The 21,561-nt window shown below is 35.1% G+C and overlaps 1 long non-coding RNA gene across 1 annotated transcript in view; it reads left to right on the forward strand.

The window, feature by feature from the left end:
* Positions 1-8,137, forward strand: part of LOC114310151 (uncharacterized) — a 46,763-nt gene extending 38,626 nt beyond the window's left edge. Inside the window, exons 3-7 of the long non-coding RNA XR_014338587.1 lie at positions 5,262-5,586; positions 5,664-5,865; positions 6,344-6,379; positions 6,904-6,944; positions 7,956-8,137. This is a non-coding gene — a long non-coding RNA (uncharacterized LOC114310151). The remainder of the gene's footprint in view (positions 1-5,261; positions 5,587-5,663; positions 5,866-6,343; positions 6,380-6,903; positions 6,945-7,955) is intronic.
* The last annotated feature ends 13,424 nt before the right edge of the window (positions 8,138-21,561 follow it).

Consider the following 21,561-nt stretch of genomic DNA (forward strand, 5'->3'; position numbering starts at 1 on the left):
ACATTTAAGCGTATTTTAGATGCTTTCAGATTCATACTTATCACATGAATGCATCCTAGATCTTTTCTAGACGCTTATTGCTTATTATTTGGACAAGTGTGTGAGTTATTAACTCATGCTCTGATACCACTCTGTCATGACCCGAACCCGCCCCCATGGATTAAGGACATAACCGGCCAGTAATTATGAGATTACCTACGGCCTTAAACCGAATCAGATATATTTTAACAGAGTTAAGGGGGTCAAACGGAAGCAATTTCAAACTTTTGTCCATAGAGTTGTGCTTACTTGGCACGTTATAACATTTCACAAACATACATTAATAACTCGCATCAAGAAAAGTTAACATATAAGCTTTACACAACAGGATCATTTAAGTTATGGTTAGCCAATCAAAGCTATATACAACCGTAATCCAAAGTTTTCGCCAACATGACAAAATATAACAAAATAGAAGAAGGGCGATAACAAGTCTCGTGCGTGAGACGTATGGGTTTACTCTTCAAAACCTTGACTGTTTCACACAAACTTCACTGAGGTTGGGTTTGGACCTCCCTTGGCTCACCTATAGACACATGAATGAGCGTAAGCGAAAGTCCAGTGAATAATATCAAATAAAAAAGATACACGAACGGTATTTAGAACAACATACATCAGACGGCCTTGGGCCCAATTCATATTTCTATCTAGTATATATATATAGGTCAAGTGACTGCGGTTCCAAACACATCAAACGGCCTCGGACCCAATTCATTCATATCCGACGGCCTTTGGCCCAATCGTTCCTGTTCGACGGCTTTTGGCCTAATCATTCGTGTGAAACGGCCTTTGGCCCATTCATTCGTGTGAAATGGCCTTTGGCCCATTCATTCATGTCAAACGGCCTCTGGCCCACTCATTCGTGTCAAACAGCCTTTGGCCCATTCATTCATGTCAAACGGCCTTTGGCCCATTCATTCATATCAAACAGCCTTCGGCTCATTTATTCATTCATGTCAAACGACTTTTGGCCCAACATTCATGCATGTCAAACGGCCTTCGGCCCAATCAATTGTATCCAACGGCCTTTGGCCCAACCATATGGCATAACAAACATTTGTCCACAATTCAAATTAACAACTTATAAGACTTATATGGGAATGAGCAACTGGACAAATAACATACTTCAAAATATCTTTACTAAGATATTACTCACAGTGTTCTGCCGGTAAATTTGCCCTGGAGCTCGACCCTATACATTACATAACACATATGGGTCACAATCAATTCAATTCGTTCTTAATTCATACATCCCTCTTAGGCTTCTTTCTTATTCCTTTAATTCATTCATAATGCTCAATGCATGCCTAAGAGTACTTAGCAGCGAAAGAGAACGGAAAATGAAACACAGAACACCTTTACAAATTTTCTGAAACAGGGGTCCCCGCTCGAGCGTGGGTTCTGCCGCTCGAGCGGACCCTGGTGATCTGCAAAAATACTAGTTATCTCATTTCTATGGTCGAGCGTGAATGTCACACTACATGGCTCCCAACTTGAGCGTGAATATACCTGCTCGAGCGGACATCCATGTCTGCAAAAGTGCTGGGAACCAGCATTTCACGCTCGAGCGGCGAATCCCCCGCTTGAGCGGACATACCGAATTCTGGGTTTCCCAGCAAGCTAACTGAGCTTCAAACTTGAATTCAAACTTATGTTTCTTGCATATGACGACTCATAACTCTCATATACATTTACTAACATGATACAAACACCAAATTATCACATTATGAAGTTCAACTCCCATGAATCAATTACATGCATGCCTCAAATTATTTCAAGCTCATCATCAACATACCAAATTCATACATTCAAGACTCACACCTCCATGATTTGCACTTGCATGTGGGATATACCCTTTATCCTCAACTTAATTGGTGAAGAGATGATCAAAAACATGGACTTCAATAAAAATTCAACATGGATTACACACTTTACGCTCAAACATAGAAATTCATAGCAATTTCTTACATGCATGCATCTATTGACTTCAAATTCATCAATCACTACTCAATTCTTGTTCTTTTTTTTTTTTTTTTGATCGGCAAAGAAAAATTTCATTAACAGCATGAAATTAAAGGTACAGGAAGATGACATGCATCGAGAGAGATTCGAAAAGTACAAATTACCCCTACTACTGCTACTCGCATTCATACAACCAACCCATTGGCCTCACGAAATTTTTTTTTTTTAAAAAATAAAAATAAAAAGTTAAGAAGGACTTAACGAGAAGATAAAAAACATGAATCCCTGCAAAATCAAACCACACTGCCCAAAACCAAGCTGCTCCCCACGTCCACCTGCTTACAAAATTTTTAAAATAAAACTAATCATTCCCAAAGCCCACACCACCCAAACACACTCTTTCCAACAACCCACGCCTGCAGACCTGCTCCTGACCAGCCTTCTCCCACGCCTAAAGAACTCTTAGCTGACCTGCTCCTGACCAGCCTTCACCCACGCCTGAAGAACTCCTTTCCCCAGCCTTCTCCCACGTCTGACATCTCCATTGCCGGAAGTGCCCCGATCTGCTGTGCTGCTACTCGAGCTCTACAGCCGGAGCTCCTACTCCGAAGCACTGCTCCCTTTGCAGTACATCACCCACGCTTGACATTTCTCCCGATCTGCTATGCTGCTACTCGAGCTCTACGGCCGGAAACTCCCACCCCATAGCACTGCTTCCTTTGCAGTACATCACCCATGATCTGCTGTTCTACTACTCGCACTCTTATGGCCGGAACTCCCACGCCGGACTTCACCCACTCCGAACTCCCCCAAGAACAAACACCCTCTCTAGAGATTGCCGAACACCAGAGCTACATTAGAATGACAGAGCCGAACGAATGAAGCTCCAAAACAGATTTGGATCAACCCTTTATTCGGCCCAACACCGACCTCCACAGATCTGACTGGAATCCACCCCTCAAACTCCCACTTGCGTAGAAGCGCACGAATGAAGTTCCAAAACAAAACCAACCCACCCATAATCAAGGCGCCTACCATGGCGGAAACCCTCCAAGGCTGAAACCCACCCCAAACACCCAAGAGAACTGAAAAAGAAAAGGAAAAACAATGGGGATTCAAGTTTATTAAGACGGAAAACAACGATCATGCACGAAAGAGGTGAGGCCAGCCGACCGCCATCGCCAAAGGCGACGGCCGGCTGGCCAACAGCGAGACCCGGGGTGGAGGTTTAGAAAGAGAGAGGTTTTTTAGAGAGAGAGAGAGATGAGTAACTTCGTTACTCAATTCTTGTTCTTGGTCACATAATTACTTGAATTTACATGATTACAAACTCAAATTTATGAATCAAGGGTTGATTATTCACCTAGGAGCTTCAATTCTTCCAATTATAGCTAAATCTTGAGCTAATCCCCTTAGTTCTTGAACCCTCTTGCAATTCTTCAATGTTGGCCCCTCTCTCTCTCACTAAATTCGGCCCTCGCTCTCTAGAGAGCTAATCTTAGCCAAATGAGTGAAATGAGCTCAAAACCAAATGAATGAGAGTATAATGCCCCCTTTTTATATAGTCTCCCACTAAATCAAATTGATTAAGGTTAATAAGGCCAAGTTTGGGAAGACTAAATAAGTGCACTTTTTGACTTTTTATGAAATATGGGTTGGATTTGGGTTGGGTTTGAAATGATGTGTTAGAGAGGTGATGTGACTTAAATGAGATGATGTGACTTAAATAGGATAGTGACTTTTTGACTTTTTGGATTTTTTGGAAGATGCCAAACTTGACCTAATAATGCTCTAGTTAATCATTCTAAATCTAATTATTTTGATCCGAATAAATTTCTAATTAAATTTCACCATAAGCTCTAAAAATTATGCCAATCACAATGGTGTAGTCAATTTTGACTTCTGTGGCCGATAAGGCCTTCAACTTAAATTCTAGAGCAGCGAATCGAATAGATTTTCCTACAGTAAACAGATAGAAATTCAAAACTACATATATTCATATAAATGACACTCAAAATCATATCAAACACATAATCACATTCATAATAAAGATCAATTAGCGTAATACGGAACTAGGTTATCACATATTTTTATTTTAATACATATTAATTATTTTATTTATTTATTATATTTTTTAAATAATGTGTTATTGTTAATTTATTTTATTTTATTTTACATATGTGTGTGTTTTTGTTATTAATATGTATAATATATACTCATATATATATATATATATTATATTTATATGTGTTACTGTTTTTTTTATGTAAATATATTATAAAGATTATATATATTAATATTTTTATTTTTTTATTATATATTTATATGTATATATATGATATATATTAAATAATAATGTGTTAATGTTTTTTATTTTTTTATTTTTTAAATATATATATTTATTTAAAGATTTTATATGTTTTATCTAATATATATATTTTATATTTATTTAAAGATTTTATATGTTTTATCTTATATATTTATTTTACTTATATATTAGATATATATCGTGACAAAAGGTCAGAGAGAGAGAGAGAGAGCGCGAGTGAGAGAAGGTAAAGATGAAGGCAGAGGAGACGATGACGATTAGCAAGGGGACGATCTGCGAGAGAGAGAGAGAGAGAGAGAGAGATGAACTGTGATAGAGACAAAAAACACAGAGAGAGAGAGAGAGAGAGAGAGAGAGAGAGATGAACTGCGATAGAGACGAAAAACACAGAGAGAGAGAGGACCTTTGAAGTGATGAAAGAAGAAGAAAAACGAAGCAAAGGACATACCCAGACATAACCTTGAGGTTCTTTTTCACCTTCTTTCTCCTCTCTCTCTTTGTTGACTAACAAGCTAGGGTTTTTGTTCATAGCCACCAATGATCCCATCTTGGACAAGATCGCGTTTCTCTCTCTAAGAAACGTGGAATCATATTTCTTACGAAGATTCGTCACCTGGTAGCACGATTCCTGCAACTAAGGATTGTTTACTGAACTAGCTTACTCTGATAACAAAGAAATCCACTGATCCAAAATAGAAGTGACCCTTATAGTGATGTTTGTTGGACCTAATTTTGTCAGTTTATTATTGCTTATCATCTGTAACTTCCTTGTTCTTTTATTTATCATTGTATCTCAAATTAGCTCAAAATTCTAACAATAATGCCATAGGTGTCAACTTAGGCTTTCCCTTTTTAAAGGGCAATAAGCTTTGCCTCGCCCTCTGTCTAAAGTGGACGTGCTTACGTATATACCTTTGTATTGGCATTTCAGGTTGAGGCAGAAATAGAAATTCAAGAACTAAAACAACAATGTATGATGTTGGAATGCACATCACATCCTTCCGTAGTATGCGTTGATGAAATGGCGATGGAGTCGGTTAAAATGATCCTGAACCGGATCTTGATGAGTTGATATATCTTGTCAGAGGATACAATGGTGTATCATGGTTATCGGCGTTGGATTCCTACTCTCTTATGACGGATGTGATAAAATCTGTAAAGCCAATGAACCATGGTCGTGCTTATGTCTCTATTGCATGGTTGAATGGTGAGCTTTACGTATTTGGTGGTGGAAACGGTAGTTTGTGGGTTGACACAGGGATTAGCTTGCACTTTTTTCTCTCCGATTAACTTAAATATTTATGTCACTAACTTTGGAAATTTATTTCCAAGAAGTTTAATCATATGATCCGGCCAATATCTAGTGGAATCTGCGACCTTCTTTGAATGGTGAAAAGGGAAGCTTAGCAGGTGCTACTCTAAATAACATAATTTTTGCAATGGGTGGTGCAAATGGGGTAGATTGCTATGCAGATGTTGAAATGTTTGATTTAGATGTTGGTCGCTGGATTTCTTCACGGTCAATGCTACGAAAGGTAATTCCTAAAAATATGTTGGGCTGCATAATACCAGGTTACCTGAATTTGCTTGTAAGGCTTCTCGCTTGCTGCATATCTTGGAAGTTAAATCCATGCTTGAGCTTGTAATATTTTAAACTAAATTAATGAAGGGTATAATGTTTTATGTAGTCTTTATGTTGCTTATGATATATTCAGGTAATATAATAGTAGTTATTGATACATTTGATGGTAAGGGAACATACGGAATTTGTTTGCAGAACCAAAACATTAGAATACGGTGTTTAAGGAATATAACCTTCAATATGGCTTTCTTCATGCTAATTGTTCAGATTGTACTGTGGTCCCTTATGAGCATTAATTATTTCTAGATGTGTGCACCTTGTATTATTTTAGCCATGCATCAGTTTTGCACTAAGGTGTAATGCTTGGAATGGTAATTTAACATGTAGGCTGCTGATATGCTTATTTTGTTTTTGTTTTTTTGTCTTTTTAGAGATTTGCTTGTGCTGCTGCAGAGCATGATGGTGCAATCTGGGAACGGATCGTCGGTCGCCCTCCCCTGTAGCCATCCCCTGTCGCCCCCAAAACGACGTCGTTTTGGGGGCGAATTTTCAAAAAAAAAAAACGCAGAAGAGGGAGGAAGGAGAGGAAGACAGAGGGAGGAGGGAGGAGGGAGGAGGGAGGAGGGAGGAGGAGGAGGAGGAGGAGAGGAAGGGCCGGACTGGAGGGGGCCTTACATACAGGGGAGGAGGCGGAGGAGGTGGAGACGGTCGGAGGCGGAGGCGACGGTGGTCGCAGGTGCTGCGACGAGGTGGGACAGCGGCTGCGACGGCTGCGATGGACGAGGACGGCGAGCTCACAGCCTCCGGATCCTCCTCCTCCCTCCTTCCTCCCTCTCCCTCTTCCTCGCCTTCCTCCCTCTCCCTCTTCCTCTCCTTCCTCCCTCGTCTCTGCGTTTTTTTTTTTTGAAAATTTGCCCCCAAAACGACGTCGTTTTGGGGGCGACAGGGGATGGCGACAGGAAAGGGCGACGGGTGATCCGGATTCAGTGCGATCTATGCCGTTGGTGGATACGATGGAAAGGAATATTTAAAGTAAGATATCAAATCCCCTTTATTTTTATTTCATGTTAAACTATATGTGAGCTGTGGCTCACTCATGAATGCACTTAAAAACATGTCCATGCATTATTATTTTTAGAGGGCTTGAGTTTTGAAAATATATGGGTATGTGCATCTGTCACTTATTACAAAATTCTTATTGTTAATAACCATGCTTGCGCCTTGCTTGTAATCTAATTTTTTAATATCTTGCCCCATCAGACTTGGATCCATTGTGCCTGGCTTTTAGTAGGGCTGCAAACGAACCGAGCCGAGCCGAGCTTTGCTGAGCTCGGCTCGTTTACTTATCGAGCTCGTTTATTGAGTTCGAGCTCGGCTCGATAAGGAACTGGGCTCGAACTCGGCTCGGCTCGTTAATTATAATGAAGCTCGAGCTCGGCTCGTTTCGGCTCGACTCGATAAATTTTTTTTAATATTATTTAAATATAAATATTTAAATAAAAAATATTATTTATATTATTTAATATATAAAAATTTTATTTATATTATTATATATATATATATATTCATATATATTTTAATATATAAAATTATTTATATATTATTTAATATATAAATAATATATTTATTATATAATTTAAATAAAGATAAACGAGCCGAGCTTAACGAGCCGAGCTTATGTGAGCTTGAGCTCGGCTCGTTTACTAAACGAGCCTAATATTCGAGCTCGAGCTCGGCTCGTTTACTAAACGAGCCAAGCCGAGCCGAGCCCTTAACGAGCCGAGCCGAGCTTATTCATGAACAGCTCGGTTCGTTTGCAGCCCTAGCTTTTAGATGAAAATCATGAACTGTTACAATTTCCCCTTGGTGAAGTAGAAAGAGTTTTTCTTGCTTATGGTTTCATCTACCTTATTAAATATATATTTGGATAGGTGGAAGTTTTTTGTGATCCCTATAGAAGGAAGACTAGAATAGTCTCTATAAAAGTTAGTTTATTTATATGCTTATGCGGTTTCTGAATTAATTTGTGTTTTTATTTTTCAGATTAGAAATTTCTTGGAGAGATGCAAAATATGGTCAAAGAATTAAAGAATAGTTTTTTTTTTTAAGTTTTTTCATTTTTTAATATATGTAAGCACAATTAAAATTTTTTTATTTAATTCTTTTGTGTATACTTTTAAACATTTAATTTTTATTTATAAAATATATAACGTTATTCCATTCAATATGTGATTATGATTCAAAGTATAGCATATAGTGTGTATTATATATTTCAAATGTGCATACAAAAATAATATTTATTATTTTTCAAATATGTCGAACCTTCTTTTTATCACAGATTTTATTAGTTATTAATCACACTTAAAAGATGTGATCTGCATATTTTTAATCATACTTAAAAGGTGTGATCTAAATGTTATTAATCACACTTAAAAGATGTGATCTAAATATTTTTAATCACACTAAAAAGGTGATTAAAAATGACTCATTTTAATCACACTCCTAAATATCATACTTTAATAAAATTTAAAAGGTGTGATAAAATAACATACATTACACAAAAAAAAATGTGATCTTTATCTATTTTTATAGTAGTGTAAGGCAAGTTTCGTTGCTGTTACCGGTTAAGAATATCAAGATGATTAAGAGAGAGTCGAAGATATACTCCTTTATTGTATACAATTAAGACGATAATACCTTCAAAGTTTCCAGCATTCAACTGGTTTCAAATTTCCTTGATATGTTACACCACTTCATGGACAAATGCAGGTTAGTTTCCTACAAGCAAAGCCTATTCCTTAATATTCTTTTAAAGGCTTTCTTCTATTCTCAAGGAAACCAACTTTCTGTTTGGTTTCGTTTTCCAAATCTATTTTCTAAAAAACACTAAAAACTAATTTGGGGAAAAATAATGAAAAATTCAAAAACACTAGAATGTCCATCACTGATGTTAGCTATGAGATAAGAATAATAACAATAGAACTTATTGCAGAATACTATGATCTCCTAAGCTACTATACCAACATATCATGACCAACATGCAGTTGCACAATGTTCAAAAATTTCTCTCTGCGAATGAACTATCAATGGAGGAACTCTAGATTGTCTTTTTAACGTCAGGTACTACTACTATATTGGTATTCCACTTTATTATTTTTCTTCAATAAATATCCCAGAAAGTAATAAGAAAATACATAATTAAGAGGTGATTTTGTAATCTCATAGAAAGTAAGTGGATGTAAACTATTACCTTTGCTATCTTTCCTCACTTAGCATGTTTCTGTCGTATTTCTCTCTTTCACCCTCTTTCTTCCCTATCTAGGAACTTTCTTTGTCTCTCTAATGGATTAAAGGCTCTTAATGACCATTACTAACATATTTGGTTCAACCTCCATTTTAATTTCTTTCTACCAAAATTTGAGTGTTTAATGAAGTCCAAATTAGCTTCTATAATATTATTTATTGGCTTCTCAAAAAGGAATTTCCTTTTCTATTTCCCATTCCATGATTTTATTTATTACTTTTGGCAAGAATGAGAATGTTTGGTTAAAAGTCAGTCTAAGAAGGTGGTGCGCATGTACAGTGAGTTTCGTCTTCTTACTAGTGTGTAGCTCTTCTTGAAGGTCACATTTTTGTAGTTTCTCAAATGGACAAGTATATGTTAGTAATGGTTCATGTTATTTAGATGCAGCTCAATGTGACCTTGGATACATGAAGTATCCTTGCCAATTCATTTGGGAAATCACAAGTTATGCTATATGTATTTTTTTTATCGTAAAATATTACAGCTTTTATAACTACTATAACTTGCAATGTGATCTGATGATGGTAATGTATAGGAACCAATTCCTGTTACTCAACTTGTAAGGGAAACTGCTACTGTTATGCAGGAGTTCACATAGTCAGGGTAAGTGTTTTCTATCAGTTTACATCTTATATTGTTTATCTTTTTGGCTAGAAATCTTGACTGTTGATTGAAGAAATGTAAGAACCTTTTGAATTATATTTTCTTATTCCAAGATACATCAGAATGTTACTTTACAATCCTATTTATAAACTTGTATGTAAGCTTTTAAGTTGTTACAACAGAACTATAAGACTGAGATGGTAGAAGCTTCGGGAATCTTCTTGGTATAGCTGATATAACAGAATCAGTTGGTGGTGTGGCTGCTATAACAGAATCCGTTGCAGCTTTGGTTATAACAGAATCAGTTGAAGCAGTTGAACTGCTATTCTGCTTCAGTTTAGAGTCTTCAATATTCCCCGGCAAGCTGATGGGGTGATCAAGAACCATGAGCTTGGATTTGAGATATTGAAACCGAGAGACACTTAAAGGTTTAGTAAACAGATCAGCAAGCTGATCAATCGTGGGAATATATTGCAACTGAAACTGTTTAGTGAGCACCTTATCACGGACGAAATGACAATCGATTTCGATATGCTTTGAACGTGTGTGGAAGACAGGATTGGAAGCTAGAGCTATTGCAGAGAGGTTATCACACCAGAGAATGGGGGTAGTAGGAGAAGAAATACCCATTTCAGTAAGTAGCATGGAAATCCAACTTAACTCAGCAGCAGTATTAGCTAAAGCGCGATATTCAGCCTCAGTGGAAGAGCGGGACACGGTGGCCTGCTTTTTGGCAGACCAAGAAACCAAATTGGAACCCAAGAAGACACAGTAACCAGACGTTGATTTTCTGTCATGAACATCGCCGGCCCAATTGGAATCAGAATACCCATGAACATCAAAAGTACTGGAGGAAAAAACCAAGCCATGAGTGAGGGTCCCTTGAACATATCTCAGAATTCTTTTTACTGCAGCAAAATGTTCCACGGTAGGGGAATGCATATGTTGACAAGCTTGATTAACGGATAGAGAAAGGTCTGGTCTGGTAATGGTGAGATATTGAAGAGCACCAACAATGCTTCGATAAAGAGCTGGATCAGAAAATGGTAAAGAAGCATTTGGCAGCACATGAGGCTTGACAGCAATAGGTGAAGGACAGGGTTTACAAGATGACAAACCAGCTTTCAGAAGAATCTCTTTGGCATATTTAGACTGAGATAGAAGATAGCCGGAGCGAGTAGGGTGAACTGAAATACCAAGAAAATAAGCAAGATCACCCAATTCTTTCATGGAGAACACATGATGCATCTTGGTAATGAGAGATTGAATGTGAGAAGAATTATCACCAGTGATCAAGATGTCATCCACGTATACCAATAAATAAGTGACTGAGGTGGCAGTCCTTTGAATGAATAAAGAAGAGTCACTTTATGCATCTTGGTAATGAGAGATTGAATGTGAGAAGAATTATCACCAGTGATCAAGATGTCATCCACGTATACCAATAAATAAGTGACTGAGGTGGCAGTCCTTTGAATGAATAAAGAAGAGTCACTTTTGCTATGAGCAAAGCCTTGAGATACCAAGTATTGAGAAAAGGTGGAAAACCACGCTCGGGGTGCCTGTTTCAAACCATATAAGGACTTGTGAAGTTTACACACGTGATGAGGAGAGGAAGAATCCTCAAAACCTGGCGGCTGAAGCATGAAGACTTCCTCTTCAAGATGTCCATGAAGAAAGGCATTGGAAATGTCTAACTGTTTAAGAGCCCACTTATGGTGAAGTGCAAGACAAAGTAAGATGCGAATAGTGGGTTGTTTAGCCACAGGACTGAAAGTCTCATGAAAATCAATACCCTCTCGCTGCAGGTACCCTTTGGCAACTAAGCGTGCCTTATACCGGGCAATAGTGCCATCAGAATTTCTTTTCACTTTGAAAATCCATTTACAGCCTATAGCAGTTTTGTTAGGGGGAAGTGACACTAAAGACCAAGTATGTTGTTGCTGAAGAGCAGAGAATTCTTCAAGCATAGCTTGATGCCAAACAGGAGATAGTAAAGCCTCGCTGTAAGAAGGAGGTTCAGAATGAGTGTAGGAATCAGAAGCACTTACAGTGGCAGGTAGAGAAAGAGTGGAGGAAGCAGGTAAAGTAGCAGTGGCAGGAGAAGCAAGTAAACAGTGATGAGGTGCAGCAGATTTTGATCTTGTAATCATAGGATGCTGATTAGAATTAGAAGGAGGTAGAGGTGGTAACTCAATAGAAATGGACTGAATAGGAACTATAGCAGGTGGTAAAGAACAAGGAGGAGGAGACACAGAACTAGAAGATATGGGACTAGCTAAGGTCTGAGAGGTCTGAGAAATAGCAGAAGAAGAGAAAGACGGCCAGAAAAAAGATTGAATAGCAGGTAAGGTTGGTAAGGGTGAAGAGACTGCAGAAGCTTTCAAATGAGCAAAGGGAAACACATGCTCATTAAAAACCACATGTCTAGACAAATAGATCCGACCTGTGAGTGGATCAAGACAACGATAACCTTTAGCAAACGGATGATAACCCAAAAAAAACACAGGAGATAGATTTAGGATGGAGCTTGAGAGGTTGATATGGCTTAAGCCAAGGGAAGCACTGGCAACCAAACACACGAAAATATGAGTAGTCTGGAGTGTAATGAAAAAGCTTTTCAAAAGGAGATTTATGTCCAAGCTTTGAAGAAGGAAGTCTATTAATAAGAAAAGTAGAAATAGCAACTGCATCAAACCAGTAGTGTAATGGTACAGATGAGTGATGAAGAAGAGCAGTAGCAGTTTCAGTGATATGCCGATGTTTCCTCTCAGCAGTACCATTCTGAGAGGGAGTGTGAGGACAAGAATGTTGATGAATAATCCCTTGGGTACGTAAGAAAGAGTTCATTTTATTAGTGAAATATTCAGATCCTCCATCAGTTCTTAGAATTTGTAATGAAGTATGAAATTGTTTTTCAATATAGGCCTTGAATGCTATGAACTTATCACACACTTCACTTTTATAAGATAATGGAAAAAGCCAAGTAAATCGACTAAAGTCATCCACAAAAAGTAAGTAGTATTTATAACCAGAAGTAGAAGAGTATGGCCCCCATACATCACTATGGATAAGAGAGAGTGGGGCATTCACAGTAGTATTAGACAACTGAAAAGGAAGTCTATGACTTTTAGCTATGCAACAATTAGTACAAGATGCCATTTTATTCTGTGAATCATTATTCTGAGAAACATTCAACAATGGTTTAAGATGATTGTATTTCACAAAGGAGGGATGGCCTAATCGATTATGCCAAATGGAGGAAGAAACAGGTGTATGTGACGTAGTAAAGTATGAATTATGAACAAATGGATCAGCAGGTAGCACAGATGTTGAAGGAGAGTAAAAATTGTAGAGGCCATTGGTATTAGACCCTTGATGAAGAATTCTCTTCGAATCTTTGTCCTGAATCACGAATTTAGAATCATCAAAGGTAATGAGACAATTATTGTCCTTAGTAAATTTGTGAACTGACAGAAGGTTAGAAGAAATGGAAGGAGCATGTAAGACATGTTTTAATCGAAAAGAACAATGAGGTGTAGGAAGCAGTCCCTTACCAGTGTTGTGAATGGGAATTGTAGTTCCATTACCTATAGTGATCTGATCTGAACCTGGATAGGACTGTGATTGACTGAGATTATGAAGATCATGTGTGATATGATCTGTAGCAGCAGAGTCCAAGTACCAAGGTGTTTGAGGAGGAGAAGTAGCTGCGGTTGGAGTAGATGATGAAGTAGCAGCAACAAATGCTCTGGAGCTAGACTCAGAAGGAGGCTGCTGTTGAGAACTATACTGAGAATCCATCCGATACCAGCAGTCTAGTGCAGAGTGACCAGAACCTCCACAAATCTGACAAGTTATAGATCTACCTCTGCTGCGAGAGAAACCTCCTTGATCATGAAAATTTCGGGAAAAACCAGAGTTAGTGGTGTAATTAGATCCAGATCTACCACCGCCTCGAGGAGTTCCTTTGTATGAATGACCTCGATTGCCTCTGTAAGAGTGACCTCTGAAGGTAGAAGAATGTCCTCTGTGATTAGAATTGAAAGAACCTCGAACCGCAGAGAAGGCCATAGTAGGTTCCGAAGAAAGTGTCTGAAGTTTGGATTCAATATGAACAGATTCAGAAAGAAGAAGAGCAGTCAATTCTTCCATGGAAATTGACTCTGCTCTGGCTCGAATTGTAGTCTTGAAGGCATCATACTCATTAGGAAGACCATTCAAAGTAAGCAAAACAAGATCTTCATCATCTATAAAGGAAGAAACAAGAGCCAATTGACTGACCAAGGCTTTGATCTTGGAAAGATAATTTTCCATCGAGTCTGATTTCTTAGAAATGTTGTTTAATTTGTTCTTTAACTGATGAATATGTGATCGAGAAAGCGAAGTGAATCGCTTATGTAAAGCAGTCCAGATCTCAGCACAACTATGAAGATGAAGAACAGATGAATAGATTTCAGGTGACAAAGTTGCAGTAATGCAACTGAGCAAGTGTGCATCAATAATCTTCCATTGCAGATATTCAGGATTGTCCTTCTCTGAACCAGAAGAATCTGTTATCGTCATTTGTGGACATGATATAGTTCCATCAACAAATCCAAGAAGACTAGTAGCAATAAGAATGTTCTGCACTTGAGTTTTCCAGATTAGAAAATTTGATCCATCAAGTTTGATGGTGATAAACGAGGAAAGGTTTGAAATTAGTAATGAGAGATTTGGAGGGAGTGAGGTTGAAGTCATGAAGGAAGATAAAGAAGTGAAAGGAGCCATGAATCAACTCGTTAGAGAGAGAAGCTCTGATACCATGAAGAAATGTAAGAACCTTTTGAATTATATTTTCTTATTCCAAGATACATCAGAATGTTACTTTACAATCCTATTTATAAACTTGTATGTAAGCTTTTAAGTTGTTACAACAGAACTATAAGACTGAGATGGTAGAAGCTTCGGGAATCTTCTTGGTATAGCTGATATAACAGAATCAGTTGGTGGTGTGGCTGCTATAACAGAATCCGTTGCAGCTTTGGTTATAACAGAATCAGTTGAAGCAGTTGAACTGCTATTCTGCTTCAGTTTAGAGTCTTCAATATTGATAACTTGAAATCCTCAGAATTGTAACATGTGAGGTGCATTTGCCTAATAGATGGTTCAGATGATGGTTCAGATGCTGAGTATGAGCCCAATAATAGTAGTGATGATGATGATGGTGATGACTAGTTTTGAGGACTTTTTGGATATGATACAGTTTGGATGGTTTTTAACTTTTTGGATAATTTAGAATTTAAGGATAGTTCTTTTGGATGGTTTTGAACATACGGTTAATTTTTAAATGTTTGGAATGTATTGACAATTTTTGAATGTTCATAATTTATGGATGTAGTTTATTTTTTATGCTTGAAATAATATTTTAGTAGCTGATTGATATTTTGTGAAACTTGTTTGTAATGTTTGTTAGATTATACAAAATAAGTCAAAATAGAACTTGCTGAATTAAGAAAAAAAAAATTCATATTCTACGGCAAACAAATTAGGCCATTATATGACATATTCCATAGCATTCTACGAACGCTGTGGTATGTTCTACTTATCTACGGTAGGCTGAGCAAGTCATTGTATTACATATTCTACGGCACGCAATCAACGTTGTTATTTTTCCCACGAATTAACGGCGCGCAAAAGTAGTCGTAGAAAAAGTAAAAACGACGTGCAAGATCTGCTGTTAAATAGTTTTTAACAACATACTATGACATGTCGTTGAAAGTAAATGACTTTTCATGATTGGTCATAATATGACGTTACGTTGCACGTCGTAGAAGGGTGTTTACAACGTGCAATGCGCGCCGTAAAAACCCTTTTTTGTTGTAGTGTTTGTCAATGTCAGAGATGACCATTTCATTAGCGATTAAGGAAAATTTAAGGTAATTCTATTTCTACACATCATTACTTTCTATGCATACATTTAATGAATTAATTTTTTTTAATTTTTTTTTATAATTTTACTACTAAACAAAATGACCAATATAGATATCGATACATACATCAATCCTTAAAACTAATATTTTTTACTACATATCTTTTATATAAAAATTCTCAATATACAATTTTTTTTCTCAAAAAATACACACATCAGGCTTACTCTTTAATTTTGTTTTTCTTACTTCCTCCATTGATTGTTGTTCACTTTACTATTCCTTCATTGTTTCTCATAGATTTGATTGATATTGCTCAAATTTTCACTCCTTATCCATTGTTTATAACATTGTTCCATTACACCCTATTGTTATTATTGATTTGTATGATGGAAGATTAACAAAACAATGAATGTTTAGATGTAGAAAAAAAAAATGATTGTTAATAAAAAATTAGACAACGAATAGGTGAGTTTTTTGGTTCGAAAGTATTTTTTCATTGTGGCAATTTTCATTCCAAAAATCAAATTTGAAAATATTGCACATATATGGAAATTAACTTTTGAAAACATTTCATATATTCGAAAACCAACTTAAAAAATAGTTATATGTCGAAAATTTATATTTGGTTCGGAAGTACAGAACTAAAAACTATTGTTTGATTTAGTTGTTGATTGTCGAATTTGTTTAATGTATTTGGATAATCAGTATCAAATTATTTCCATCTCGTTGTCAGTCAATATGGAACGAATAATGAAAATAATATAACAATAACTTATACTCAATTTGGTTTTGAGTTTTGAAAAATAATTTTTGGAAATTTCAATCCGTATTATTTTGTTTTTGTGAACATTTTTAATATTCTAATTATTATTATTATTTTTTAGATTCACTTAATTTAGATACACTTAAAAAGCATACAAAAAAAAATAAAAATCCAGTAGATATATATATTTTTTTTGTATTTATTATTTTTTAAAAAAAATTTGGCAAATAATTTACTTTTAAAATGTATCTAAATTAAGTGATTCTAAAAAGTAAAAGGTTGATTAAATATGTAAAAAGTTTACTAAAAAAAAAAATTTAAATTAACAAAAATATTTTTGAAAACTTAAAACTAAATAGAGTATTAGTTTTTAAAGAATAATAGTAAAATAATACAAAAAATTATTGATTTTATTTATTTATTTTTTGTGGATACCTTAGTAAATATGGTCGGAAAAATACTGGAGTGTGCCGAAAAAATGTCGTGTGTGTAGGGCACGGTTTAGGTTTTGACTTAGGCTTACGGGTGTGGTGGGAGTTTATGTTTTATGCAGTGTGTGTACACAATGTGTTGGAATTTTGTACACATTATATGTTATGGGCATGTTTGAAACATTTGGTGTGTAGAATGAGTAAAACAAATAAATTCATTAAGCGTGTGTACTAAGAAAGATGTTCACAGAGTGTAAATTGTGTGTGGAAATAGAATTACTTGAAAATTTATGGGCAAATTACACTGATAACCCTTGTGTGTTATTTTTATCATGTAATTTCAATTGACTTAATTTTTATCTTAAATTTATGATTTTGTCTTAATTTTGTCTAATTGATTATAATTGTTAGTATTTTTTTTATGAAAAAAGCTCACATAAGTGTCATGTAATATGTTTTTATAAACAAAATTGTAAAATCGTTTAATTCAGTGAATTAATCTCAACCAACTCATTCATCATTTTCCTTCCAAAATCTTAATTGACACAATCTAAATTTAAGGGTAAAAATTGAATTAATTGAAATTATATGAACTAAAATGACACAAAAGACAATATGCAGGGACTATCAATATAATTTATTTAAAAATTATTATTATTCTTTTTATTTTATTTTAGTTTTTTGTTGAGATCAAAATGCCACTACAACATATAAGAGTTTTAGAGATCAAATGTTTTGGTATCTAAAATGAAAATTTTGTTGCAAAAGACATTCAGGAACCAATTTCCATCGTCATGAGAATAATCGCTAAACAGTCATCATGTAAAGTAAAAAATAAGGCTTTTAGTGACAAAATTTTTGAAATTGTCAATAATAAATAGACTTTTAGGGACAAAATAATTTGTTCTCAAAATGGTTTATTTTTTAGACAAAAAATTTGGTCCTAAAAGGTAATTCATCACTAATATCCAATTTTTATTACTAAAAATATAATAATAGCATTTTTTGCAATAAAAATATTTAGTCCTTAAAAAATAATTTTATCATTAAATTTTGATCTTTAAAACATTAATTTTTTGTAATATGCTCCATGATACTTTTGAATTCTGATTATACAAATAATTTTCATTTCAAACATTTCACCAAACATTAGAGTAAGAATGATTATTTTTGTCTAATCTCATTTCAAACCCATTCCAATCTACATTGCATTCCTACGTAACAACAACACAAAATGAGTCCCTTATATAAACCAATGCCTTAGAAATACCAAATAACTTGTCTATGTGCATCACTATTAATCCTGTGATAGTTGACGGTGTTAGTAAAATCAATTATCTTGCACTTATCAATTTTTATAGAGAAAGACTATGGTACACATATACACTTTATAATTATAAAAAAAAAGAAGGCATAATATCATATTCTTTGAGTTATAATTAAAAAAAAAAAGAAGTTATAGTCAAATATAAAAAAAATTATAATTAAAAATCTCAAAATAATATCATAACTAAAAAAAAAAAAATGACATGATTAAAAGTATATAGTATTAGATATGTATATTCAGTTACTGTTCAATATGAGTACTATTGAATATTATTAGAGTTTTGTATGATTCATTGCACTGATGTTTGTAAATATATCACATCAAATAATAAATTAAATATAGTACAAAATGGTCATATATTTAACATTAGATTTGCGAAACTTTAAGCAGGTTCAGCCCTGGAATATAGATTCTTGGGTTTGAGTTTCAGGCCGAAGGTGACCAAAAAGAGCCAAGCCTAAGCCTGTCTGCCTCACGACATGACACCTGGTTGAAATTCAAGGTCACACATATAACGAAGTCTTCCTTTTTTGTTTTTGTTTTTTAATGAAAACATAAAATATACCTGAATAAATGAGATTTTTTTACATAATTTGTTAGTGAAAATCACTTTTAAAAAAATTTAACTATTTGTGTATATATTTGTGTAGAATTTTGTGATCCGTTTATGGACTATTAGACTTTTTTTATTTTTTATTTTTAGGGGCACTGGATGACTACTAACAAAAAAAAATGAGATAGAGCTGCTACATAACAAACCTAGCAGTAAAGGTTGACTGGCAAGAAAGTGGCAAGAGAGCTAGCTTCTCATGGATCTAATGTCATGTATGTGTTTGGATCTGATCTCCGAACAAAACTCAGTTGTTTGGCAATAGTTTTTTTTATGGACTTTTTAGAGTTGATATTTTTGTAGTTTGGGATTAAAAAACTTATTTAGGTTGATTTTTCTAATTTTTTGATTTTGTAAGAGAAGAAGTAAAATGATTATTATTTGAACGTGATATTTTATCTTATTAATTTTATAACTTATTTTGCCTTTTAATGATTAATTTAGCCCCAAGCATGATTGCCAAACGAAGCATCACTCACTAGCCAAGTGCCACCCGTTCAAGCCTTCCCAACCTCGCTCCAACTCCATCTACCACCTGCTTTTCTTCAATCTCTCTCTAGCATAACCGAAAATGATTAATGTAAGATAGGTTCCAAAATCTTCAACACCCAACTACACTACACTCTGTATAGGTGGGATAAGACACCGCAACTTTAATGCATTTGCTAGCAATCTTACGTACTCTCCTTATGGCACCAAGTACTATAAATAGTGGTGTAGGGAAGCCATAGCTTTCTCATCCTTCTCAAATTCTCGTTCTCTTGAAATTTACAAGAAATAAAAATGAAGTTAAAAGCATTTGTTTTGCTTGGTCTTTTGTTTGCAGCTTTCCTTCTCGTTACTTCCGCAGCAGTGGAAGCTGAGACATCTAAAGAAGAGAAGAAAGGTGAGCTTGGCAGTGGCACACCCCTATGATTTTGTTTTCACAAGTATATAAATACAAATTGAAAATTTTCTTACAAAATTGTTGATCAGAACGATGGTGGTTGTGATATTTTTGAAATTTTAAAAGCCACCTTAATGGGTCATTTTTACTTTAAAGTGATGAAATTAAAGTTTTTTTTGTCATTTTGTATTATTTTTTTCCTGTTTGTATAGCGCACTCATATATATTTAAAGAAAATGCTAAAAATCACTAGAATTTTAATTTAGAATTTCTTTTTGAAATGATATGGCAGTGGTATGTGTTTTTAAATGAACAAACCACAATATCTAAAAAAGTTGATATATATATATATATATATTTGTAACATGAAGTGACACAAAATTTGGTTTGAACTTCTCTACAAAATACAGTGGTGTGGACAAATAAAAAACTTGAGCACTGATCAGTCACCACTAGATTATGATGAGCGTATATGCTTCTGTTGCATGTGTTATATGGGTTTTCTTAGTATATCTTCATGTGCACCCAACACCACCATTATTGATGCTTTTGTTAACTTGTGAAAGCCGACGATGAAGTGAAAGAGATTAACCAGGGGGGAGGTATGTTAGTTTTTGATAAAACTCTTTTTAGAATGAACTATATTTTGTATTGAATTTTTTTCACTTATTGATTAATCTATTTTGCCCATAGGCTTACATCATTTTATATAGAGAAGGTTATACATAAGTTCAATGAATAAGATCCATGAACCTAAACAACCTCGCAATTAATTAGGTACGTGAATATAATCTAGACAATGTACTTAATAAATATAAAATACATGAATATAAAAATACATGAATACAAAGAATGTATGAACTCAATGTATCCAATGCACGCAATGTATCCAATGTATCTAATGTAAATATGGCATTAATTTTAACACTCCCCCTTAATGCCATATTGTGTGACACCCAACATTTCTCAAAAAAATTCAAATTTGTCCTTTGGTAGAGCTTTGGTGAAGATGTCCGCAACTTGATCTTCAGTCTTGCAATACTTGATTTGAATCTCATCATCTTCCACAGCTTCTCTAATGAAATGATGTTTGATAGCAATGTGTTTGGTACGAGAATGGTAGACAGGATTCTTTGCCATAGCAATAGCAGACTTATTATCACACATAATTGGAGTAGCTTCACCTTGCTTCTCACCAAAATCATCCAAAATTCTTCTTAACCAAATTGCTTGTGTAGTTGCTAATGATGATGAAATATATTTGGCTTCAGCAGATGATTGTGTCACAGTTTGTTGTTTCTTGGATGACCATGAAATTACACCCGATCCAAGAGAAAATGCATACCCAGAAGTGCTTCTCATATCATCAACACATCTGGCCCAATCACTATCACAAAATCCAATTAACTTTGCATCAAAAAATTTCTCATAAAAAATTCCATAATCAAGTGTACCTTGAATGTATCTCAACACTCTTTTTGCAACCCCAAAATGAATTTAGCTTGGACTGTGCATGAACCGAGACATTAAACTTGTAGCATACATGATGTCCGGTCTTGTAGCAGTTAAGTACAACAAACTTCTAACCAAACTTCTATAACAAGATGCTTCAGCTTCTTTGCTTCCATCTTCCTTTGACAACTTTTCATTCACAATCAAGGGAGTAGCAACTGCTTTGCAATTCTTCATTTTAAATTTCTCAAGAAGTGTTTGAGCATACTTCTTTTGGCAAATAAAAACACCACCATTGTTTTGGTAAATTTCAATGCCTAAAAAATGATGCAATAGTCCCAAATCACTCATTTCATATTTC

Source organism: Camellia sinensis, chromosome 8, assembly GCF_055761805.1.
Source record: "Camellia sinensis isolate YWXY chromosome 8, ASM5576180v1, whole genome shotgun sequence".
Lineage (NCBI taxonomy): Eukaryota > Viridiplantae > Streptophyta > Magnoliopsida > Ericales > Theaceae > Camellia > Camellia sinensis.